This window comes from Microcaecilia unicolor, chromosome 8 (genome assembly GCF_901765095.1).
Source record: "Microcaecilia unicolor chromosome 8, aMicUni1.1, whole genome shotgun sequence".
NCBI lineage: Eukaryota > Metazoa > Chordata > Amphibia > Gymnophiona > Siphonopidae > Microcaecilia > Microcaecilia unicolor.
In genome coordinates, this window is record NC_044038.1 from 181,794,296 (window position 1) to 181,819,880 (window position 25,585).

Genomic DNA, 25,585 nt, shown 5'->3' on the forward strand with positions numbered 1-25,585 from the left:
AAAATTACCCTGAGTGTTACTTCTGCTAAATGGCTGGTGCTTCCCTTCATCAGCTGTGACCTCTACATCTGCAGCAACCTGTGGTTTGGGAATGAAACCAAGGTTTCTCTGTATGGCAGTGTGTACTGCTGCCTCTCCCCTTGCTCCTGTACAAAAAGAGTTTATTTATTTATTTATTTGTTGCATTTGTATCCCACATTTTCCCACCTCTTTGCAGGCACAATTTGGCTTACAATACATCATAAATAGTGGAAATGAGAAGAGAATAGGCAATTGGTATTACAGAAGGATTTTGGATTACATGATAATAATAAAGCATAATAGTGAAATAACAAGAAAACATTTTAAGATAATTCTGGGTACATGTGGGGGATTTCACATGTGATGATCTTAGTGATATGCCTACTGGCTTTTAATGGAATAGCACAAAGGAAGGTCCTGGGCCCTGAGGAGGAAGTCTAGAATAATTGACCTCTCAGTCTAGTCTGCTGTTGGCTGGCTGTCCGTGCATCCATCTTTGTGTCGTGAGTAGCACATTGGTGTTCATGTGCGGGTTTTCGTTCCATTTCAGATTGTCATCATTCTTGTATTTATTTAGAAAGCTGCCAATAAGGAAGCACAAACTGGTAAAAGCACCTGACTGTCTGGCCAGTGTCTGCCATATGGCCTGTGGCATTTTATGGAGTCGTTTCGTGAATGTTCTGACAGGGGAGAATTAATAATGTCCATATCAAACTGCAAAAGGGAGTGGATGATACAATATTTATCCAGTACAAGGAAGCAGGTGTGCTGTGAGGCAAGGGGTAAAGAGCAACATGACAAGTGGCTGTATTTAATGAGCATCTGTACTTCAATTTGCCACTAGGAAGGCGCCAAACCCGAAGACTAACCTGTGACGTAGAGGCATGTAGCACGTTTCTCCACTTCCGGCAATACACAGACTGCTAATGTTGGCTTGTTTGCATTATTCTTGGCAGTTTGAGGGTTGGACAGTGGGCCACTTGTCACAGCAGCATGCAGGAGATACGGAGCAGAGCTGGGCTTGGGCTATTCAGTTGGTGGACAGTGCCTTTAATATCAAAAATGTCCTCTTCATTTTTCAGACATTTTCTCTTTATCTGCAGACAAGGACATCAGTGTTGACCTGCCTATGTAAATTGGAAAACTCAGGCACTGGGTTTAACAACTGTGGGAAGGAAAGCAAAACGGGAGCTTTGGCACAGGTCCCTGGTAACCTCCAGGGCTGTGTGTTGCGATGGAGTTTTGCAGTTGGTGGTTGCCTTAATTATATATTCATTGCCGGATCTGCCTGGATCAGCGCATGGAACGATTGCAGTTTTGTAAAATAGATCTCATGCATGAGGATGAAAGAATGCAAAACCTGCCAAGATTTGTTAGCTGTTCTTGTATCTTTCTCCTTCCTTTCAGAATCGATCAACACGAGTTCTAGGGGAGTCTCTTATCAATGTGTTTTCCACCACCATTCACATATCAAGACTACATGATAAGATCACGGGATAATCAGGGGGTTAATCTTATAATGTCCAGTGAGAGGTATATGGGCTGTTTTACTAAACCTCTTTCCTGGAGAAACAGGATCAAATTCTATAAATAGCATCAAAAAATTGGTGCCGAAAAAATAATGTGCTAAGTGTTATTCTATAAACAGCGCTGAAACTTAGGTGGCATTTATAGAATACGCTTTCCCCGGATTCTATATAGTACACCTCGGGATCTGTGCCAAAATCCAGGCGTGTTCTATAATGGCACATGTAACTTAATTGGCTTAACAAGCTAATCAGCGTTGATAACGGCACTTAACAAGCAATAATGAGCACTAATTGGCAATAATTAGAATTTACGCTCTCAACTCAGTAAGCGTATATTGTAATGAACTGTGCCGCAATTCTAATGCATGCGTGGTTGTGGGCAGGGAAATGGGTGTTTTGTGGACGTTCCAAGATTTACACTCTTACTTATAGAATATGGCCCAGTGCATGTAAATCTACGCGCAGGGATTTACGCCATGTTTTCAATGTTGTAAACAGAGGCACATAGTTTTAGGCACTGGGATATCAACTAAGCATTTCTATTATACACTTAGCCAGAATTGTTTACCGTGTAGATTTTTTAGGCGCCTTACTTAGAATCTGGCCCTTAGCATCTAACTTTAGGATTTACACTCTTGTAAACCCCGGCGTAAACCTTTGCGGCTAATTTAGGTACAGATTCCCCTTTTCAAGAACAGCTCGCATAAATTCTAAGAATGCTCCTGATCCGCCCCTGACCCTCCCATTACCACGCTCCCGTTTTTGAAGCTGTGCAACTAAAAATGTTTCTTTTTTTCTTTTTCCTATTTGACTGCTCCTCATCAGACTTTTCTTTTTGTCTCCCTCCATTCATGCACATGCTCATCCAAGAAGTAGTTAGTAGATTTCATCTTTGGACAAAACTGCTTTTAGAATTTGTAAAGTAGTTAAAAGAAAAGTTCAAGGCTCGGGTCCATTTTAAAATGGAGCATATGTACCAAATGTCCAGTATCTTCACTTGTCTTTGATTATGAGATCCACCAAAATCCGTCTTGCCCTATGAAAAGGTGAAGACACCTTGAGGGGGGAATGTTAAAGCCAACTAAAAATGTGCACATAAATTTCATTTAAGGCCAATTAGTGTTGATTATTTGCACCCAATTATCGTCTCTGTCTCGTTAATCAATTAAATTGTGCATGCAAATTGGGTACACACCCAAATTTGCATATGCAATTTATGCACCATTTATAGAATTTTGGGGAGAATGACACAAGTCAGCTAATCAGGCCCATAAAGTGCCATTTCAACCTTACTGAGTCCAAATGTCAGTGAGGTGCAAATGATCCCTGCAGGTATGTGTAACACCAAGAAATATATATTGTTTAAAAGTAAGAAAATTGATTCTTTAGGTGTACAAAACCTCATAAGTACATAAATATTGTCAGAAAACATCAAATCCAATAAGGAAAATGAAACAATGAGGCAGATCTTTTAAAAATGCATTTTTTTTGAGAGACTGTTCCCAGAATCTAGCTTTCTATGCTTTTATAACCATACCAGCCTGGTTTATTTTGAAGTTTTATATCGGCTGGTGACCCACTGCCCCCTGATGCAGCCATTTTTATACTGGCGAAACATGGCCATGTTGCGCATTTTATGTTGAATACCTGGGAGCTTTTAATCTACTAATAAATACATTGAAACAATGAGGCAAACCTTCTAAAAAAGCATTTTCCATAAATATTGTCATACTGGGACAGACCTGTTTCCAACAGTGGCCAATCCAGGTTACAAGTACCTGGCAAGATCCCAAAACAGTACAATACATTTTATGCTGCGTATCCTAGAAATCCATCTTAATAATGGCTTATGGACTTTTCTTTTAGGAACAACTAAAGATACAAAAAATGAGTATGGGATTATCAACGCAGTAAGTCAATTACAGGGCCGCCGAGAGACTGGGCAGGGCCCCCGGGGCCCCGCCCCTGCTGTCCCCCCCAAGGTCGTCATCGCCGTTGCCCCCCTCCATCCACCACCGGGCCGAGCCCCCTGAATTCAAATCATAGCGCCTCACCTCGACCTTGCTACATGTGATAGAAGCGCAGCAGCGGCAGTCTGCAGATCACCTCCCTTCGGGTCTTCCCTCCCTGTGTCCCGCCCTCGCAGAAGTTATGTCAGATGAGGGCGGGACACAGGGAGGGAAGGCCTGAAGGGAGGCAATCTGCAGACTGCCGCTGCTGCGCTTTCACACAGAGCGAGGTGGTGAGGCACTGTGATTTGAATGGAGGGGGCCCGGCCTGATGGCGGACAGTCAATGGAGCAGAGGAAGGGCAGGTGGGTGGGACTGTTGTGCCGGGCCCCCCTTGGAGGCCTGGGCCCAGGGAATTTTGTCCCCCCTGCTCCTCTCTCGGCGGCCCTGGGCAATAATGACACAATAATCCACAATGATGTGAAAGTTGTAATGAAAAATGTGTATAGTGCAAAAGAAGGAAAAGCCTCAAAGAAGCTCAATACCTCAATAAAGGTTAAAGAGCTAGTATGATCCCTAAGGATCCTTGCTTCATCATAGGCAAAAACCTTCCAAAAATAACTGTGTCAATAATCAAGAAAATGTCATTTCTATGCCATGAAATTCTAATGAGAAATGAAAATTACTTATTTCAGAGACAGAGTCTGAGCACTTCAAAACAGCTTCTGGTTGCAAATTCACAGAACATTTCACTTCATATTTAGCAAATAAAAATACTTATCTCAAATATCTTCCAAAGGGGAATTGTGCCGACATGTGTTTCGCCTTAAGCTTTATCAAGGCAATTCCCTATAAATTCAGAAAGTAATATTATTATTGAAAAATGATTCTCTTCACCCTCCAAAAACCTGAAATACCTTAATTCTGCGATGATAATTCAACCTGCTCTTCTTAGTCAAAATGGCTGTGGCGTTTCTCAAATCTTTGACATAGATTTTTATCCAATCACAGAATCCCATCAGACCAATGTCATCCATTCTATCTCTCTATTCAACCCAGCCAGTTTGACTGAGTTCAATCTATATATCCACTGTTGTTCTTTGTAATTCAAAAAGTCTTCGAGATTGTGTGAGTCGGAAAAAATGGACTATTGAAAAGTAACCAAAAAACAAGAAAAAAAAGAGAAAAAACTGTTTGGATTGATGACGATATAAGGTGGAATACTTACTTCCATATTTATGAGAAAAAGTCACTGAATTGTGTTTTGATATGAAGTTGTATTGAATTATCTGTTATTATAATATGTTTTTATTTGAGTTAATTTTTGATTCCTAGTATCCTATAAGAACATAACATGTATAACTCTCTTATAGAATAATCTCACAGCCTGGGTAATTTGAGTGCCTAACTTGTAGTGTCCAGTTACAGATTCGCCGCCTTTGTGTGTTTCAGTCAGGGGAAATGCAGAGAAGCTAAGAATTAAATGTTGCATCCGAAGATTTGAACACAGGGAAGGGAGATGTGATGCATCCCTTGCAGTGATCCCAGATGAGGCTCATCCAGATGAGCTTGGTAACACGAAGCTACTGTCCCAGAGTTTTGGAGTAACACAGACTCATGCAAAGTCTCCTGGGATATTCTGCAATGTTGCATAGGGCTGTGAAATCACACCTTGGGGAACTGGGCACATACAGAATCCAAAAGTCCAATCTGAAGGATACTTCTGGCTGGAGATACCATGGGAACTTTTGCTTGCAAGCTGTTTCAGTGTTTGTTTAACATTCAGAAATTCCTGGGAAAGATGATAAATGCTGAGATCCAGTGACAGATGGAAGATATAAGTTTTTTTGGTCTGACAGCAGTAAAAATATCTGCTAGACATTAAATTGTCCCAGTCCTTGAGCAGCACAAAGAAGTAATGACAGGTAAAGAAAAGTTGAAAGGTTTATCAGCCCTGCAGGCTCAGATTTTGATTAAAGTCTAATCAGTGATGTGCAAGCATCCCCACTTATATATAAAAACATTGGACAATGATGGGGACGAAGATGTTTCTCTCTTCAGCCCAACAGACTGATCAGAGCACTGGAAATGCTCATTTTGATTCATTCATGATTTGAATTGATGGCTTGAGATTCCACTTCTCTATGCCTCTTCGGAATTTGTATTTCATTATGTTTTGCTCTGTGGGGCAATTTCCTGACAAAAGGCCCATCAATGATCACTCCCTTACCCCCAAACTCCTGCCAGAGAGTGACCACTGCTGCCACACCTGCTCTGGCATAAGGGAGAGAGGAGCCTCTGAGCAGCCTGTGCTTCAAATTACATTGGAGCTCAGACTGGCAGTGGGCGTGTCTCATTATAAACAGGTGGAGCACACATGGTTTGAAAAGTCCCCTGTCTCTCAGCCCATTACTGCCAGTCCTGCTCTTACTAACCATGTGCTCTATTTCCACTGTACTATGCCAGACCCCAAAATCTTGACATAAAGGCTGCTGTATGAATTTGTGAATTGTATTAACTAATGTGTGTGAAGAAAACATCAACATTTCAAGATTTTCATGGGTTTGTGCCAAACTTTCGGGAGAATTAATGAATTTTTTTTACAAAGCTTTCAGGGCTGCTATGTATTTTTGCAAACATTTCCTGTGTTTTGACATGTAAAGCCTTGTTTGTGGAAAAAACTATGTTTTTTTATTTGCAGTGGTAACATTTTGTACAATAGTCCACTGTGCATTAAATTACAAAGCCATGCTTTTATGCAATTAAAGCCCCGTTTCCTTCCCCTGAAAGCTTCTTCTTGTCTTTGTTTACTCTTCAAGAGATATAATATATATTTTGGGATTTTTGCAGTTCAGGTTTTTAGACAGATGAAGTTCCCAGGACTTAAAGCTTTGGGGATAGGAGAGTTGTGATCTTGTAGCGTGCATGCTCTTCCCAGATTTTTATTGATATTCTCTCTGTCTGCCAGATCCGTCCTCATCTCCTTTCCATCCCTCTTCCTCTCTCTATTAATAGCCTTTTGCTTTCACTCTCATCACTTCCTGGCTGGCTCTTTCCTGTTCATTACTTCTGGTTTCTTGCTTATCTCATGATCCTCCTTTTTCTTGCTAACTTGACTTTCTTCTTCCTTACACTACCCCTCTTCTTCTATTCCATAGTCATCTCATGTCTCTAGCTCCATCACTTGAATTCACTTTTAATTTAAAACTCCTGTTTCACCTTTACAGCAGTGCAGAGCAAAGCAACGACAACAAACAAAATGGAACACATAAAATCTGACAGTAACATGAGTAAAATTCTCTTTCAGCTAAAAATCTACAAAAATATTTTCTCCTAGATAAAGTAAACATAACCAAATTGCTTTATAGAGTAGATCTACATTGTGCATTTTCAGTTTTAGCTCCAGCTGATATTTCCCTCTCTCTATAGGAATTGAATTTCCAACTTTGCACACTTTGCAATTAAACTTGGGTAAGATTTTCTTCGATTCAATTACATCACTACTGGTTTGCTAAAATCAAAAAGATAGTCACTCAATTATTCGCTAACATTCAGATTTTTAAATACACGTCCACAATAATTTATATAGACATTTTCTAATAATCATCTGCAATGATTATACAACAAATGGCTCATAGGTTAGCACTTTCCATTTAATTTAATATATTTTTATATTTATATTTGTTAGTTTGAATTATAATCTAATTATGAATAATAGTTATTTTAAATGTATTTTTTCATGTATTTTTGCCCCAATTGATGTTTGCTTAGATTGACTACCATAATTTATTATTTACTTAGTATTAAGTTTTTTGTCTGTTTTTTATTATGTTGCGATGATTCTTTTACATATAAATTGATTAGGATCCTCAACTAGACTATATTATTTACAGACGCTTTTAAATGATCATCTACAATTACCAAATTATAATGACACATAAATTGATCATCATCTACTCATATTTATATTAGTTAAATTGAATTATAACTTTACTGTAATTGGATATGGATGTTTAATTCACTATTCATGTATTTTTACACCTGTTGATTTATGTTCTGATTGGTTCTTTCAAAAATAATTTTTTATTTATTATAATTTTTTATTATAAATTTTTTTAACATGTCATGATTCTTTTTTATCATGTATGGTGACATTTTTATTATGATGTTTATGTATATTTCTATGTATTAGTTTTTATTTTTTATTTCCTAATTTTTATTTTTACATTGTATGTATTTTATTATTAGACCCCTGAGGCAGGCATCATTGACGCCGAAACACGGCCCATGTTGGGTCTCTTTTCAATAAAGGACTCTTGTTGTCTCAGTCTTGAAGGCCCACTTGTGCTTTTTTCTTTGTATATTTTCTGTGTATGCTGTAATTCCCTCTCTGTTTGCTTTCTGCCTCCAGTCCAGCCCATCAGTGGCGTAGCCAGACTGCCAATTTTGGATGGGCCTGAACCCAAAGTGGGTAGGCACAAAATTTTCTCTCTACCCCCCTCCCCCAGCAAAATTTAGTCACGCTAATCAGATGCATTTGTCACACAGGGTAAAGTGCTGATTTTCAGTGCATCAGATTTCAGAAAATTTATTTAATAGCCTAACACCCTTTTCAATGAGCTTTCAGAGGCCAAAACCTCCTGCCTCAGGTCAGTATAATGCTGTTACGGTATCCTCGCCTGACCTAAGGAAGGAAGTATTGGTCTCTGAAACTTCATTAACACAGGTACCATATTACTTTATCCTAAATTAAAAATAAAATTATTTTCTTTACCTTTCTTGTATGGCCATTTACTTTTTCTCATTGTGTCGCTCCCAGTCTCTAGATTCTGCTTTCCTTCATTTTCGCTTAACTCTTCTGCCACGGTTTCCTGGCCATTTCTCATTTTTCTCTCCTTTTTCTTTGCTTTCTTCAATATTTTTCTGCCTCTCTCTCTCTGTCCTGATTTAATTCATTCTTACTATCCATTCTTTAATTTCCTTCATCTACTTATGGCTTTTCATCTTTTTCTCACCCTTGTTCTCCCCATGCCCCTTCCTCTTATTCTCCAGACTTTCACTACTCTCCTTTTCCATCCAGCAGCTCTCTTCTTTCTCTCCCCATCCTTCCAGTCTCCCCTCTCTCTCCCCATCCTTCCAGTAGTCTCCCCTCTTTCTTTCTGCATCCTTCCGTCCAGTGTCACCTCTTTCTCCCTACCCTTCCATCCAGCGTCTTCCCTCTTTCTCTCCCCGTCCTTCCATCCATCTATCCTCTCTCCTGATCCTTCCATCTAATGTCTCTCTCCCTCTTTCTAACCAGTGTCTCTGTATCACTCTACCCTTTTCTGTTCAGTGTCCCTTCTCTCTCCACATCCTTCCAGTCTCTCACCTTTCTCTCTGCATCCTTCCAGTCTCTCCCCTTTCTCTCCCCATCCTTCCTTCCAGAGTCTCTCTCCCCATCCATCCGTTTTCCCTCTTTCTCTCCCCATCCTTCCATCTGTTTTCTATCTTTTCTCCCCATCCTTCCATGTTTTCCCTCTTTCTCCCCATCCTTCCATGTTTTCCCTCATTCTCTGCCATCCTTCCATCTGTTTTCCCTCTTTTCTCCCCATCCTTCCATGTTTTCCCTCTTTCTCCCCATCCTTCCATGTTTCCCCTCATTCTCTGCCATCCTTCCATCTGTTTTCCCTCTTTTCTCCCCATCCTTCCATGTTTTCCCTCATTCTCTGCCATCCTTCCATCTGTTTTCCCTCTTTCTCCCCATCCTTCCATGTTTTCCCTCATTCTCTGCCATCCTTCCATCTGTTTTCCCTCTTTTCTCCCCATCCTTCCATGTTTTCCCTCATTCTCTGCCATCCTTCCATCTGTTTTCCCTCTCTTCTCCCCATCCTTCCATGTTTTCCCTCTGTCTCCCCATCCTTCCATCTGTTTTCCCTCTTTTTCTCCCCATCCTTCCATGTTTTCCCTCTTTTCTTCGACGAGGCCCACCCTGCATGCCAGCGCCAGCTCCCATTGCCGGCCACTGCTGCTTTTCCTGTTGAGCAGCAGGGCCGGCGCTACAAAAAGAAGAAGCGCTAACGGTGCTAAGGACCGTAGGACGAGAAATGTTTAAAAAAAAAAAGCGCGGCACCGGCAGGCACTGTCTTGGCAGCCTTGAGGCATTGGCTGCTGAGGCATTGGCTGCTGGCTCGCAGGCTCCTCCCGCGCTTCTTCTTTTTGTAGCGCCAGCCCTGCTGCTCAACAGGAAAAGCAGCAGTGGCTGGCAATGGGTGCTGGGGCTGGCGCTGGCGCTGGGCGGGCCTGGGCTGAAATTGGGTGGGCCTGGGCCCAGCCAGGCCCACCCGTAGCTACGCCCCTGCAGCCCATGCAGTCCCTGAAACAACTAATTTTGTCACTTCTGTCCAATTCTGCAACTCCTACTTAGGTTTTAATTTCATTTTTACACCAAAAATGCTGACTTTAAACGTTTTTAATCCGCCATTTTTTAATCAGTGGAGCCTTTTCCTATTATTTTGACTTCTCAACAAATTTTACAAAAGCAATGATTATTTTTTAAGTATTTCCAATTTTTAATTTTGAGAAGAAGGTCTCTCAGCACTATAAATATTGGGCTGATCCAAGATGGCGGACCCCATACAGAGATATGAAGCTTCTGCTCCACTTTCTGTGAAAAAACTACTGCTGAAGATTTACTCCTTTACTATTTATTTTTAGATCTAATTGACCTTATTTTTAATAGTGGTTTTCTTTTACACCTTTAGTGTTTTAGGGGGTTGTTTACTAAAGCTTAACTTGAGCTATCTGCAACAGGGCTCATTTTACTCCTATGGGCCCTGCTGCAGATAACTCCAGCTAAGCTTTAGTAAACAACCCCCTTAATGTTTCAAGTTCTAGTTTTTACTCCAGCATGGCTTTTGCACTGACTGAGAGGTTTACTGTTATAGCTAACTTCAGCCTTGTCACAGATAAGATTTAAAGTGTTTTCCATTTGCCTAAGCTAGATGCCTTTCATTTTTACTGGTGTGCTTTTAAGTTATTCCTCCAGGTCATCTTGGATGATCAGTTTTGCCATCTGTGCCAAGCCTTTCTTGTCCCTTTGTTTGCTTTGAATTTTATTACTTGTATGTGGTTTTTAAAATGTTAAGTAGTAGTAGTAGTTTAAGAATGTATTAATTAAATATTTATATTGATGTTCTTTTTATATATGTTTTATCTATATTTTACAGTTGACATCGTTTTTTATGTAAACACATTTTATCATTTTGTGATATATTTTTTATCGCTTTGTTAGCTGTTTTATGTCACTACCCCTGATGCAGCCTTATTGGCGAAACGCGGGTCTGTACAAATAAAGAACCTGTTTGGACTTTCAGTGTCTGCTTTCTGTTTATCTCTTCTGTTGTTGCAAGACACTCAGCTCCTCTTTGCTATTCCAGTCCAGTTCACCTCATGCAGTCCCTGAAACAACTAATTGTGTCACTTCTGTCCAATTCTGCAACTCCTGCTGAAGCTTCTACTCTGTATTCAAAGCAGAATGAGCAGCAAGTGGCTTAATAGTTAGGTCAGTGGTCTGAGGATCAGCAAAGCCAGGGTTCGACGCCTGCCTTAGACACTTGCACACCTATGGGGCCAGATGGGATACATCCCACCATACCAAGAGAAATCCTGGCGAGACCTCTTACAGATTTATTTATTAGATCTTTAGAGACAGGACAGGTTCTACAGGATTGGAAATGAGTAAGTGTGGTCCCTCTTCACGAAAGCAGGGACTGGGAAGAAGTGGGAAACTACAGGCCAGTAAGCCTCACTTCGGTGGTAGGAAAAATAATGGAGTCACTGCGTAAGGAAAATATATTTAACTTTCTAAAATCCAAAGAATTGCGGGGTTCAAGGCAACATGGCTTTACTAAAGGAAAATCCTGCCAAACGAATCTGATTGACTGGGTGACCAAAAAACTGGATGAAGGATATGCACTAGATGAGATATTTCCTCCAGTAGTAATAGCAGGTAAAAGGATATGCAAGATGTTACTACCCCCATATAGAGCAGGGAGGGGGAGTAATTTTGTACAAGCCGGTTTCTTCAGGTATTAACTCTTTCAATACCAAACGTAATTCTGGGTGTTCTTAAAGAAACGGTTTCAAATTATAAAATTAGTAAATGTAACAGAAACCTCCAAAACTAATTTATACAAAACTTGTCACTCTCATTATTCATATATGTATAATGTTTTTCTGGAATAAAATCCAATAAATTATAAAAAAAATTTTTATATATGTATTGTGCTCAGTTTTTGGTGTATTGCTGTGGACTGATAATCCAAGTTTAGCAGGAACACCACCCTTACATCATAGCACATCCTACCTCCATCCTATTACTATTATTCAATAGATGGGTAAAATTCAAAAAAATAGTAAACTTGATGTTCAAAAAGTGTATAAATAGCAGTTACTTAGCTTAAGTAGAGATGTGCTGAAAAAATCTTCTTCCTGCCAAGTTCTTGTCCACTGCAATGCTTTTTACAAAAAATTCCTCTGTGCAAAATATAAGACCATAATGGTCACAGTTCAGCGATTTCAATTCCCAAATCCCACGGTGCCTCCTTGTCATCTTGGGCAAGTCACGTAACCTTCCATTGTCTCGGGTACAAACTTAGATCGTGAGCCCAATATCTACTACACCTAGACGTAACTTGCCTTGAGCTACTACTGAAAAAAGAGGCAGGAGCTAACTGCCATCCCAAATTATTGCTGTAATTCTTAAAACCAGTGTGGGTGTCAGGAGAGGTTTTAGTATTCTAACTGTGCCCTGCAGAAGGGCAGTTCTGGTGCTCTTTGTTTCACTGACATGTAAGGACAGCCCTCGAGTACTCTGTCTAGGTGGATGAAAAATGATGCTCTTTGCTGATTTTGGTACCTAAAATGTGAGATGCAGAACGCCAGCCAAGGACAGGTTCTTGTTTCAACAGGTATATGATAACCAGGCAGATCCAGGCACGCAGGGAATTGGGTTTTATTATTATAAGTAAGACACAAATTCAGATCAATGTAAAATTTTTAATCACAAGACAGTTCAACAATTTTTTGTGCACATTTTTAAACATTCCTGGAGGGATTTTCTTACAGATATTGTAAGGTTATTCTGGATTTCCATGGAAACAGGTTTTTTCTAAGGGGGAATATATTATCTCTTACTGCTGTTCTGATGGCTTGAACTCGGTTCCCATCTCATCTTCTGCCACTTACTAGAGTTTTAGGATTCATTAGCACTTGCAGATGATGGAAGTAAAAATGTGGCCGCTTTTATATCTGAAGCTGAAACATTTTGGTAGTGGAGATGAAAACTTTATCTGAATTCAAGAACTCTTGGGACAGGTTCATAAGGATCTTAGGGAGAGGAAGTTACAGTAGATGGTGTGGATGAGAAGACTGGATAGGCCATATGGTCTTTATCTGCCTTCATTTTCTATGTTTCTATGTATATTGAAGGGAGAGGGTTCAGCTCCCAGAGAGAGGTGTCCTTGTGTTTAATCTGGTTATGTCAGTGTATGATCCAAGAATTAGGACTCTGAAGAATCTCGGCATGCTTAGTGATGTAAGCTAAAATGCAGATCATGGCGGAAGCAGCCCTGATCACTGGGAGAGGGCACAGTGAAAGAGAGGAAAGGAGGAAGATGAGCTAATGATTTCTTAAAGAAAATGCTTTATTTCAGAAAACCCCTACAATGGTTGGTTTTTACTAGATGCATTGCTGCAGCCATTGCTTCATCTCACTGTATTTTGGGTCAGAGGGAGGATGTGTCATTTCTTCCTGAACACCTGAAATAGTCAATATACCCCAGTTTTTCTTATATGTGTCTGTACAGTGCTGTGTACGTCAAGTAGTGTTTTAGAAATAGTGGTTGGCTGCTTCTAGACTGATTTTCTAACTGTACCTCTTTCGGTTTCCCTAGTGGTAATGACTTTCTGCCCAACAGTAGACCAAGGTTTAAATCTCATTACCTTATTCTTGCATCTCAGAATGACAAGATCTGTGGGCTCCTGGTCTCCATGGACTCTGGTACCAGGACGTGCTCTCTGAGCCCTGGATCAAGCTTCATCTCATTCGTTTGGGCAGAAGAATCTGTTCCTAAGAGGAAAAGTGTAAATAAATAACTGGAAGGAGCCTCCTTTTCGAAATGTGTGCATGCTTGCAGGCATCCAGAAAGAAATAGCCATGCGTGACTTCCTTTGGTCTTCTAGACATCTGAAAATTTGGTTGTGTGTGCTGGGTGCAAAGCCAAAAATGTTGTTAGGAGTTATAATTGCATATATATATTGACGAAATACAAAGATCCCTTAAAAGTGCCACATCACGATTCTCACTGATTCTCAGACATTAAACAAATTTGGTGTGAATTGGATGCAAAAGCAAAAGGTTGTTGTGGGACAATAATTGCATTTGGGTCTTCGCGGAGTATATGAATGTTTAATGAACTGTAAGGATTGCTGTGCCCTCCGGTAGGGGTTGTTTTCCGTAGGTAGCCTTTTTTTGCATGTTTTGGGCTGGGATTAGTCTGTGATAGTTTAGTTTTGGGTGAGTGCCCCTTTATTAGTTATAATAAAAGAAGGTAAGAGAGTTTTTCATCTCATTTGCTTTTTCTCACTAAATGTGAGTTTTTTGCGTCTGGGTTTTTTTTCTCTTTTTCCTTCTTAGGGAACCAATGATATTAACTTACTCCTGATAAAACAAGGATATAATAAATACTTTTGTATTTTTCCTGTTTGGAGGTTTGAGGTTTCAATTGTTTTGTAATATATTTTAAGTGGAGGTTTTTCCACAATTAAAGGGACACTCACAAACTAACTATATATAAACTTTGCAAACTCCTTTTAGAGAGTTAGAATATTCCAATAGAGTTTGTTTTTCTCCTGTTCAATATTAGTATGTAAAACAACATTCATGTTGACTTCTCACGGTCCTGCTTCCAAAATGTGGTGTCCTTAGGGCATCTAACGGCAAGGTTTCATAGTGGGACTTAAACAAACAAACAAACACATTGATCTCATAACACAGTGATATAGTAAATGATGGCACATAAAGTCCAGTTCGGTCCATCTACTCTGACCTGTAAGGTGGCTAGACTTGTACTGCAGCTTTATGTAGATTACTCCCTTCTGTGCTTTTCTTTAGGGTTGTACATGGCTCTCCATGCAGGATAGTCCCCCTCCCCATGCTCATGTCTAGGTTGTACAGGGTGTTCAATACAGATTACCTCCCCCCCCCCCCCCCATACTTTTGTTTAAGGCAAAATGGTGGAAACTGTTATAAAGAACAAACTTAGCAAACACGATTGTGGACAATTCTATAAATGATGCTAAAAGTTAAGCCAGGGGTTCCCCAAACTTTCTAGGGTAATGGTGCCCTTAGGCTACACATTTTCTCTCAAGTCTCCCACCCATGCCCTGGCTCCCCCACTCCACCCCACCCCTACCCCAACAGCACTGAGTCTTACCTTTGCTGGCAGAGATACCCAAGCCCCACAAGCTGAAGAGGTCCACTGCCCGAGGTCCAAGCTCCATGCTGCATGCACAAGGAAATCGGTGGCATGTTTCAGCCACAAGCACCTGCATTCCCATGCATGTCCTCCTTCTCTCCTCCATCCAATGTCTGCCCTCCTCTCCCCCTTCCAGCCACAGTCTGCCCTCCTTCTCTCTCCCCTTCCATCCAATGTCTGCCCTCCTTCTATCTCTCCTTCCATCCAGCCTCTGCCCTTCCTATCTGCCTACTTTCATCCAACTTCTGCCCTCCCTCTTTCCCCACTTTCACCCAACCTCTGCCCTCCCTCACATTCCCCCTTCCATCCGGCCTAAGCCACCTCTCTGTTTCTCCCCCCAATACAGAGTCTGCATCCTTTCTGTCCCTGCTCCCCCCACACATACTCATCCCTGCTGCTGCCACTGTTGCTTTTCTAGATAAGCAGCAGCAGTGGCAAAACAAGCTGCAGCCATATGGGACCGAACTCTCCATACACACGGCTGTTGGTTGTGCCCTGTAACAAGAAGTGCTGTTCAAGGGGGCAGGATCGTCAGTCATGTGTATAAAGAGTCCGGCCCCGTGTGGCTACAGCTTGTTTTGCCACTGCTGCTGCTCACCTAGAGAAGCAGCAATGGCAGGGATGGGTGTGTGTGGTGGGAGTGGGGACAGAGAGGAGGCAGATGCTGGATTGGGGGAGCAGTAGCAGTTCAGTTGGTGGTGGGAAGGAGGTCGGGATTTACCACGGCACTCCTGAGAGATCGTTGCGGCACACCAGGGTGCTGCGGCACACAGTTTGGGAACGGTTGAGTTAGACGTTAAAAAAGTGGGTGCTAAGTCAATATTCTATAATGTCAGAATTGTACGCCAAATCTGTTACAGATCCCAGTGGAAGACTGCAGTTATATGCCAAACTTTAGGCATAACCACTTATACCATGTCTATGGCTGGCATAAATGCAATGCGACAATTCTATAACATGCACAGGAATAGTCAGAATGCCCCTGACACGCCCATGCCCCTCCCCCATTAATACCCGCTTTGCAATTGTGTCTGAGAGAAGTTCGGTGCTCCATTTACAGAATAGGGGCATAACTCAGTTATGTGCACAACTTCTAATTAGTGCTAATTAGTGTTTGTTAACCGCATTTGTTGGTACTTATCTCCAATTATGTGTTAATTTAGCACCAATTAAATAATTGTGTTATATGCACACTCTTTTGGCACCATTCAGAGAATTTGGGGGGATAGATAAACATGGTTTAGTTGGACAGAGTCAACATAGATCGGCCAAGGGAAGTCTTGCCTCACCGATTTGCGGACAAAGTACAGATCCCTGGGCTCTCCACGATTCCTCCACTGAGACAAATGATCATTTAACCCAACCTTCTGTTTTCTATCTTGTAACCATCTCCCTATTCACAACAGAACTTTGCCTCCTACCCCATGGCTTTTTTCATTTGCTAGAGGATGAATCTCTAGAAAGCGAAAAATGTGGTTTTCCAGCCAAAGATAGATATTCTGAGAGTAATTGAAGAGGTCAGGTAGACACTTACTGAGATGCTATTTTGTAAAAACACACAGGCGCCAATGGAACTTATTTTCAAAAGAGAAAAACGTTCGAAAAGTGTCATAAAGCCCAATTTGGACCATGTAACTTAACAAACTTTTATGCTTGTTGCTATTAACTGGGAAAATGTGTCATAAAATTACTGTCCCTGTGATGCTGTTATGAAGGTCTCGGCATTAAGTCTCCAGTGGAATTGTTAGGAGACAGCTGCCACTTTAGTCATTCTGCTCCTTTTCGACTGGCTGGAACATCTGTGTGTTAAACACTATGCCATGCACTGATGATTACCATGTATTTTGGAGCTCTTTAAAACCACAAATGCTTTTATTTCAGATGGTTGCACATGTTATGACAGTAAGTGCTATAATGGAGTTTGAGTCTGTCATTCGGTCAGTGTCTGCCCATTCTGCATTAAAACATTTTTAGGTTGTCAGCACTGACAACATTTTTATCGATAAGGTTTCCGAGTATTGGTTAAATCTCCAGGGGACGCTGTGACAGGGAAGAATGGTAGTAACAGGTCCTTCAGCTCCCTCACTTAACCTCGAAACCCAAGTTGTTCTCAACAGATTGGAGGCTGCAAGGTGCATTCCACGGTGTGACACTTCCACAGCTCCCAAGCACATAAGTACAGAATGGCATAACCGTATATTTTAGAAAAAAATATTCTATCAAGCTATGAAATGTAAGTATTATGGAAAATGAATGCAGATACATTATCTTTAGAGGTAGGTATTCGTCATGGGAGATAGAAATAGTGACAACATTCAAGAAAGCACGGGACAGCTGAGCAAAGAAAATGGACATTGAAGTTCTTATTTGCTGTCTAAGGTACACTAGCTATGTCACACATGAATTGACACATCTACCAGTGTGGTGCTGCATTAAATTTAGTGCCAATTGTTGTATGAAAGATCTAGCACTGGGCCGTCCCAAGGACTTTGTGAGTGGTGCGGCTGCACGGGGCACAAGGGAGGTAGGACAATCCTTGTGGTGGTCGTGGCACAGGATGGGGGTGTGAATGAGCATATTGCACAGCCTGTGATTCCGGCTCGGGACGCTCTTGATTTAGCATGCCATCTTGTTATGTACAATGGGTGGGGATTGTGCCTCGCAGATGCCAGCATTCAAATTTCAAATAATATGCAAAGCAAATGTAGGATAAAGGTCAGAAGACCAAAAATATAGCATTCTACATTATCCAACTTGCTGTTAACGAATGGTAGCAAGCTTTGTCCAATGTTAACAGCACAGCTGGGAATGCTGAGACTAGCAGGCTTATTTTCGAAAGAGAAGGACGGCTATATTTCGACCCAAATCGGGAGATGGGCACCTTTCTTCCATGGGCGCCCAAATTGGTATAATCGAAAGCTGATTTTGGGCGCCTCCAACTGCAGTCTGTCATGGGAACGAACAAAGTTGATGGGGGGGGGGGGTGTCGGAGGCGTGGTGAAGGCGGGACTGGGGCATGTTTATCGGCTGAGGAGAGATGGGCGCGCTCGGCCGATAATGGAAAAAAGAAGGGCGGCAGAAGCGAGAATTTGGGCCGCTTTTTTTGGACCCTTTTTTTTTACGAACAAGTCCCCAAAAAGTGCCCCAACTGCCCAGATGACCACCGGAGGGAATCGGGGATGACCTCCCCTGACTCCCCCAGTGGTCACTAACCCCCTCCCACAAAAAAAAAAGAACTTTAAAAACTTTTTTTGCCATCCTGTATGCCAGCCTCAAATGTCATACCCAGCTCCATCACAGCAGTATGCAGGTCCCTGGAGCAGTTGTTAGTGGGTGCAGTGGACTTCAGGCAGGTGGACCCAGGCCCACCCCCCCTACCTGTTACACTTGTGCTGGTAAATGGGAGCCCTCCAACCCGCCCCCAAAACCCACTGTACCCACATCTAGGTGCCCCCCTTCACCCATAAGTGCTATGGTAATGGTGTAGAGCTGTGGGGAGTGGGATTGGGGAGGATTTGGGGGGCTCAGCACCCAAGGTAAGGGAGCTATGGACTTGGGAGGTATTTTAATGTTTTTTTTAATTTTTACAAGTGCCCCCTAGGGTGCCCGGATGGTGTCCTGGCATGTGAGGGGGACCAGTGCACTATGAATCCTGGCCTCTCCCATGACCAAATGCCTTGGATGTCTTCGTTTTTGAGCTGGGCGGCTTCGGTTTCCATTATCGCTGAAAACCGATTCTGCCCATCTCAAATCCACCCAAATCCGATGCATTTGCCCGGCACCAACAGTATTATCGAAACAAAAGATGGACGCCCATCTTTTTCGAAAATACGGTCTGTCCTGCCCCTTCACGTACCCATCCTCAGAGATAGTCGCCCATGGAGATGGGCATTCGCGTTCGATTATGCCCCTCTAGGTATCATAGGGTTTTTGCACCCATAGGACTAGAAAGGGATAGAACTCAAGGGTACATGACTAAGGGGCCCTTTCACTAAGCCGCTTAGTCGCATACTACGCACGTCAATTTTGAAGTATCACGTGGCCCGGGCAGTAATTTCATTTTTTCCGGCATTGTACACACGCTGACGATTACCGCCCGGTTAACGTGTGAGACCATACTACTAAGTCAATGGTTGGCAGCAAGGTCTCAGGCCAAAAATGGACGTGTGCCATTTTTCATTTTGCTGCACGTCCATATTTGGCCCCCCCCCCCTCCCAAAAAAAGGCCTTTTTTGCAGGTGCGCTGAAAAATGGACCTGCGTGCATCCAATACACGCGTCTACACTAGCGCAGGCCTGTTTTTGGTGCACCTTAGTAAAAGGACCCCTAAAGAACTAAAACATGCACTCTCAGAGGGGGGAGGGGTGAGACAATCCAAGCTGGTTGGAAAGCCTGAAGAAAGCTGGAGAAGAGGGAGACTCCGGTTTATTATTGCTGTGGGTTTGGAAACTGGGTTTTGCTCTCAGTTTCTCAAATCGCAAACACACATATTCTAGATGGATTTTCTTTTCAGCCAGTTTGGGTCTGAAGCTATTTCTTTCCATGACAAATTAATTCAGATCTGAAGAACTGATAATTTTAAAATCTCTGTAATCCTTCTGCTAAGAAAGAGATTGACTTGCAGTTGGTTAAGAAATGTGGCAGAACTGCTTCATTAATTCACTGTTTATTTCCTGTTTCAGAATCTTTCCAGATGTCTATCGATGGTTTAAAGCATGCGTAATCTCTACTGTGCTGGTACCTTTTGTTAGCTAGATCCAGGAGGCCAATAATTGAAGGGGAAACCACTCACCTTACCTTTAAGGTCCTTGAGGAGTGGGACGAAACAAGATTCACTTCAAAGCCCTACACTGATTGGGATGTTTTATTCGGCAGCTGGTACTTGCACACACCACACTCTGTCTACACTCATCCGAACAAGGTCAAGTCTGGTTCAGATTCCAACTGCAAAATAAAAGTAAATTCTTTACTGGGTGATTAAAATTCAGATCAACTCTTCACTGACTAAAAAAGGCAAAAATTGTTTGGACTAGTGGAACTCTTCTTTCTTTTTTCCTCATCTCGGAACTCCTTGTTCCACCTTCTGATCCTGCTTCAGCTCTAGGTTTCCTCTTCTTCCTTATTCCAATCTCTCAGTCTGTTACTGCTCTAACTCCTGTCTCATCATCAGTCTCAGGGTTCCTCGGAATAGATGCTCTCCCAGCTTCTCCCAACCACATTTCTCTGAAGCTCCTCAAGCCTAGGAAGTAAATGAAGTATTAACCCAGTTTGCATCTCTCACCTGTCTACCTTCAGTCCTATAGAACAACTGTCAGGACCCCTCAATGCTGACCCTACTCAGAACTAAGAATTCTCTTCTCCCACTCTGGGGACTTCTTCCATGCAAGTTTCATCACCACAGATGGAGGAATTCCTCTCTTTTTCCTCGACTCCAACATCTCCACAAATCAGGGCCTGATCTCATCAAGGCTTGGAGCTCAGAGCCAGTTGAGCTTTCTACCGGTCCTAGGATGGTAGAAAAGTTTCAAACAACTTGTGATTCTGCTTTTCACCTAATTCCAACTGGTTTGATATTCAAGGCCCAAACCACACAAGATCTGACACTTCTGGATAGCATGTAAGAGGCATAAAGACAATTTCCCTTCCTATGTAGGGCCTCACCTAATCTCCTCCCATAGCTTTCTCAATAGGAGAACCATCTGCACAGGGCTAGTGGTACGCTGCAGCATAGACTGCACAGCTAAGGCACACTTGATCACACAACCTTTGTGTGTATGTATACGTGTGCCTGATTCTGTATGTTGTAATAACTGTAATCCCGGTAGCAAACCTTCAGGGGTGGTAGGCTCCCTTTAGCAGTCCACAAACAAAGTCCTTCCAGACAACACAGCTTTTAGTGCCAAACAGTTTATTTCCCCTCCTCCACAAAATCTCAGTTCAAGGGGTTAAAGTCCCCTTCAGTTTCCAAACTAAAGCAACAAGAAAAAAACTTCCCTTTAAATCCAAGTTCTCCCCCGTTCAACAGCCTGGGTTTCAGTTTTAAAAGTCTTTCCACTTGGGTGGTTGCAGAATGGCAGTACACCGCCCACAACACAGCTAATTGACTCCTGTGACCACCCACTGCCTTCAGTCCCTGCAACTCTGCCCCAAAGTACAATTACAGTCCCTGTCCACTGGTTCCTCCCAACCTGGTGTGTTGGTCTCTCTAGCCTCTCCTTCCTCCAAACACTCCATTAACTCTGCTTCTCTGCTAGGCTGTTGGTTGGAGACCTCCTCCCCCTCCCAGGTGGAAGGAATCTTGTACTGATTTCTAACCCAGGGGTATTGAGCTTTGTCATCCCTGCTCCCCCTTCTGGCCCTCGCCTGCCATCGCAGCTGCTCTCTCCAGTCCTTTTCCCCCTCCCTTCCACGTGGGGGCCATACCGGGTTTTGGGACCTGCCACCCCGCTCCCTTCTCTCAGGACCTTGTGGGGAATGTAGTCTGGCCCCATACCTCCTCCTGAGCTGCTTAGACCCTCCAACCTCCTTACAATGTGTAACTATGTGTTTACGCATGTTTGTCTGTGTCTGTGTGTGTGTGTTCTGTAAGCTTTTTGTTCTCTGTAGACTAACAGCTACCACAGAAATTTCATTAGTCTTTCTTTTTTGAAACTGAAAACAGAGGGGAGCTCTACCCCTATTGTGAAGGAATAAAACTCCCTAATACTCTTCTCTTTCAGGAGAAAATCTGTTTGCTGTTCATCACAAGAACAGAATCTGTCCAATTACCATCTCTGGAAAATAGTCCCAGGTGCACTTCAGTCCCAGGGGAGGCAGATTAAGCTGTGAATTAAACAGAGAAATCATCTCTTTGTGTCCGTATGTGAGCACCCGTGTGGTTGTCAATGGACTGGAGGCAGGATTATAGCCTGCCACCTGCAGCACTGCCCATCCACTGGAAGAACAGCGCCTCCTGTTTGTTATACTCTGCGTGTTTTGATTTCTCTTCACATCTGTGGATATGTGGGTCTTTCTTGTGGGTGCTTGCCAGTGTTGGTCTGTGCATGTAAATGCTAAAATGTGTGTGTATATTTGTAATGTTGTGACTGTGTACATTGCATTCACACACTGCATAACTTTTGAATTTCTGTATTCCCCTGAGCTACAGCCTGTGGGAAGATCCATCTGGAAGGTTGGTGGAAAGCTGTTAACTCTGCCTGCTGTTGGAATCAAAGCTGAGAGCAATGAGATTGCCATAATCCTTGTCCAGACATTATAGTAAACAAAAAATTGTATTCAAACCAAAATGCAGCATCCCTCAAACAGCTCTGTCTCCAAATTCTCTCTTCCCCTCGGGGTTCTGTCATGGGACAGGTTGGAGCCAGACCTTCTCCCTAAGAGAACCTTGGAGGAGAAATATTTTATTTTTGCAGCCAGTTTCGAAAAAGGGAAGATGATGAGAGTCCAAAATGGCAGCCATTATGTACCAGGATTTCGGAGGGATCTCCATGTCTCTTGCTGCTGTTTCCCCCTCTTTTCTTTTCTTGGTGATCCACTATGGGGAAGAGGAATGGGACAGCAAATTATTTTTCCCTCCCTGCACCAGTTCAATGGACCACTTTATAAACTCTCGAGACAATGTGAATATTACTGGGTTGGACTCAGCAGCGATGCTTGGGGAAGACAGATCAGTGTTGATGGTTTCACAGAGCCTGGGTAGAAGAGGATGGCCACCACTGCTGGAGGGGTTTTTCTGATTCACGGAAAGCACGTTCTAGACCCTGGCATCAGCCTAAGCCAGTAAATCCTGTCATGCCAATCAAGGGGGAGCTCAAGCAATGGAGACCTTACTTGGAGGAAGATCTGAGGGGATCTATGAGATCTAAGCCAGGTCCCCTTGAAGGTTAGGAAAGAAGGCTTAATTTCTAAAGATTTTCATAGAACTGTGATTCCTAAAGCCATGAGTCCTCCAATATCGGATCTCATTCAGGCACACTGGGCACTTCCTTCCAGCTTCATAAGAAGCCTTCTTTAGAAGTTCCTTTGCTGCTGATGGTGAAAGTGGAAGGTACTTTGGCAGTGTGTACATCCCAGCTCTGTAGACTTATGGTTGAAACAGGTGAGAAATGCTTTCCCTATCACTGCGATCTTAATTCTTGTAATACAAAAATGAGCTTCTGTTCAACAGTCTCATGGGATATGGGAGAAAGATGTCTCTGTGATAAGTTGCAAAGTGGATTTTCTGGAAGATAGAGCAAGATATAGGAATGCACATTTGCATCTTCCTAATATTTCTTAGATAAAATTAATTTCACTCTCTAAGATGGTTGAAAAAAGTATTTTTGTTTGTGATTCTAAACATTTGCCTGAAGTAGTTATACTGAGGGATAAAGTGTGCTGTCCCCAGATTTAAAAGTATGGTGGTGGGAGGGGGAAAACCTCCTATTCACGCTTATGTTTAATCAGACTAAATTTCTCAAGAGGACGTGGTGGCTGGAGTGAGGCTGGTGGTATCTTCTGCACTGGAAGTGGACAGAGACTTTGCCTTATACGTGTTTTTTAGAAGAAAGATGATAAATGCAGGGTTATACTATTACGATTTTGCCTGAATTAGCAAAACTACTCAGAGCACTAAGTTGGAAGAAATTTCTGACCAAGCACAAGGGGTGTTGGAGATGGGACGGGATACTTTTCTCTTCGATATCATTCCAAGTGTAGAGTGAAATTCGAGGAGATTAACTATGTTTTGGTTCTCCTGATCATTTAGAAATTTTTCGCAGGAAGGTACCCTAGTGGGCTGGCTCTTTAATTCGATGATGGTGGGGGCATGTCTACATTTATGGGGCGTATTCCTTCTTCGTTCTCTTTTCTTTTTTGCTGGAATGAGTTTTTCTAGTAGCTGTGGGCTTGGGTATTGCTGGTAGTTGTTTTTTGCTTTTTCTTTTGTTTTATGTGGGGAGAGAGTTGCTTTACATTTTTTGTATTACAATGAGATTATATGTTGCCAAGTCTTTAATTTTATCTTTATTAAAAATGTCTATGCCGCTTATACTGATACAAAATGTTTGTTCAAAGTGGTTCTCGATAGTCATTATGTAAGTCTAGGACTCTTCAGCTTCGAAAAAAGATGGATGAGGGGAGATGTGATAGAGTAATATAAAATAATGAGTGGAGTGGAATTGTTTGTTTACTCTTTCCAAAAATACTAGAACTAGGGGGCATGCAATGAAGCTACAAAGCAGTAAATTTAATATGAGCCAGAGAAAATGTTTCTTCACTCAACGTGTAATTAAATTCTGGACTTCGTTGCCAGAGAATGTGGTAAAGGCAGTTAGCTTAGCGGGGTTTAAAAAAGATCTGTATGGCTTCCTAAAGGAAAAGTCCATTATTAAATTGACTTGGGGAAAATCCACTTCTTTTTTCTGGGATAAACAGCATAAAATGTATTGAACTTTTTCAGGATCTTGCCAGGAATTTGTGACCTGGATTGGCCACTGTTGGAAACAGGATGCTGGGCTTGATGGACCTTTGGTCTGTCCCAGTGTGGCAGTACTTATGTACTTATAAAAATAAAGAAAATGGACAAAAAAACAAGGGTAAAGCTACTTTTCCTCTGCTCTGCTCTCTGTCATGTCCTTGTCACAAATCAGTGATATGGAGATTTCCTAGAAGCTGACAGGACCTTCCTCAGGCACTTAAATGGGAACCTATAAGAAGGCAGCTCACATCTGAGAGGACCCCAGACACGAGCGGCTCAGAGAAAAGTCTTCTATAGCTGTCCTCACTCTTATTCTGTCATCAAGGTGACGCTCTGAGATCAGGAATATTATTTTTAGCACAGCTTTGGTTCTAGACCAGGAACGGGAAATGCAAGCTGTCATGGTGAATTAATTGCAGCTTGCATACAATTAGATGTCATGTCTGTCTGGTACTGATTATACTCACTGACGTAGCAGTCCAGGGATGAGTGGTGACTCATTAAGCAACTAACAGCTATTCTGGGGATCCCATCACATAATGCCAGTCTCTTGAAATGTCTCAGTCCTTGGGTCAGTCACAGTCATGTAGCATCCACCACCCTCATCCCTAACTGCCACCTAGTAAATCCTAGAGCGTGAGACGCATAACAGGGCACATATGCGAGAAGTCCTAAAAGGCATTCAACGTCTTTAAGCAGGCTATGCACCTTTGTAAAATAAGGCCCCTGATCCAACCCCGATTGCCCACAAATTTACATATGCTTCAAAGGTGGTGCATTTTATAAAATATTCATTTCATTTTGTTTCTTATATACCACTTGTGAACCTTCAGGCACAGGAGGTATTTACAATTTAGTGGGGACCAGATGGAAACCCAAAATGTTATGAAGTGACTGTGTAGCATCTGTATCTGTGGAACAAAGCACTCATCTCCCAGTGGATTTTTTTAATGCATTCAAAATGGCAGCTCTGCCTTCACACTGCTCAGACGTCACCCCCAGACTGGTAAAGGCAATATGCCAAAACAGTATAGATTTATTATATGCAGGTACTTTCTCTGTCACTAGTGGCCTCGAAATGTAACCCTTCTATTTACTAAGCTGTGCTAATGC

General features: G+C 42.2%; 1 protein-coding gene across 1 annotated transcript in view; it reads left to right on the top strand.

Moving 5' to 3' along the window:
* HTR4 (5-hydroxytryptamine receptor 4) overlaps positions 1-25,585 on the top strand; it is a 240,107-nt gene that overhangs the window by 56,497 nt on the left and 158,025 nt on the right. The window lies entirely within an intron of this gene.